Below are 1,828 nucleotides of genomic sequence, written 5' to 3'. Positions count from 1 at the left end.
AACAAAATACCTCATTAGAAATAGTCTACTGGCACAGCAGAAGTATGCTGAGGTCATAAAATTATCTCATTAAAATTGTTTTCTAAAATTTATAACAACAAAATAATGCTAAGATTAAAGCATTTTGGGAATGGTTATTTAGTAAATATTATTGTAACTAATCTAAAAGTTATAATTTTTATAGATTAATTCAATACCCTGAGATATAATGTTTGAATTTTTACAATATTTCTTAAATACTGATTTGTTTTTTGTTTCTTTTTCTAAATGAACATTTAAAACCCATAATTAAATGTTTTCCCATCATACAAAGCTTTCTGTTTTTAAACAGTCAGTCATTGCCTTCATTCTAAACTTCTGTTACGAGAGTAATGCCTACTTAGTAACGCCCTACTAGTGTATGCAGTGATTATAGAGTTGCTTAATGCACAAAATTTAAATCTGTTCATAAAATTTGGTCTCTTAGATAAGCAAATAATGCAAAATGTGAAATTGTGATAATTAAAGTTCAAAATTAGTTACAGAGTTTTCTTCAAAGGATAAAAAGTCAGACATTTTCTAATGATTTAAAGAAATAAGACATCAAAGATCACACCATGATATAAAAACCAGGACTACATACAGGTATATCTACCACACTCGAAGGAGGCAGTGAACTTTCTCAAATCATCTGAGAGAACTTCAAAAACTCTTGATGACACTCATCTTTAGTATTACTGATGATAAAGTACCCTGGATAACTAATGTTTCTTATATTTTGGATTCTTAAATACTTCTGTGATTAGATTTTTAGCATTGTTTGTGGTATCTAATATTTAATCTCCTTTATTTCTAAGTGACAGAATGACACTAATCTTAGATTCAATGAAGTTACAAATGGAGATATCACATCCTTTCATTTTATCGTGCCCTGTTATTTCAGCAGGTTGCTTACCTAGACCCCCCATTTAAAACTATTCTCTCTCTCTCTCTCTCTCTCTCTCTCTCTCTCTCTCTCTCTCTCTCTCTCTCTCTCTCTCTCTTTGTGTGTGTGTGTATGTGTTTCTTTCTCTCATTATTCAGTATGATTTGAATAAAACAAAAAACCTAGTTTTTAAATACCCAAAGTTTATGGTTAATTGGTTTTATTCAAGTTAGCTAAAAACACACCAATGTCTAATAACACTAACATTTAAAATGACTTACATTTTAAGTACTGATGGTTCTTGATTTAACCAGTATCTAAAATGTTTAATAATACAACTAGTTATTTTTAAAAATTAATTAAACATCTCAAGAAACCAAAAAAATTAATTAAACAAAATTTATATTCTAGTAATAAAAAAGAGAGTGTACTGGAGGGACTTTTGAAAGTCCCATTTCTAATTATTTAAATGTAAGTAAGATAAGTTAATCTAATACAAATGATTGTAAGCACAAGTGGAACCACATAGTTACTACATAGTCAATCTTGTTAAAATTATGTGAATTTGGGTAATTTTAGATGTTCATTTCATTTGTAATTTTTACTTCATTAGAATAAAACATATTCTTGATTATTTAATTTTAGGTACAGTAATCGTGTCCCATGTAAATATGTCAGATACAAGGAGTATAAAAAATATCAGATCTGAATCATGATGGCTAATAGTTTTGCTATGATCCAGGACTTTCTAAATTGCCCTTACTAGCTATTTCTCTCTCCTGAAGACATTTTCTCTGACCACTACTCAGCCTCATTTATATACCAGAAATGGTATTCCTAGCTTCAAGAGGACTAAATCACATTTTGGACATTTGTGAACCACATATTATTTGTTGAATTTTAAATATTATAGCAACCCTGCAT

The sequence above is a fragment of the Apodemus sylvaticus genome, chromosome 3, assembly GCF_947179515.1.
Source record: "Apodemus sylvaticus chromosome 3, mApoSyl1.1, whole genome shotgun sequence".
In the NCBI taxonomy this organism is placed as follows: Eukaryota; Metazoa; Chordata; class Mammalia; order Rodentia; family Muridae; genus Apodemus; species Apodemus sylvaticus.
The sequence above is the reverse complement of the archived record's forward strand: the minus strand, read 5'-3'. Positions refer to the sequence as shown.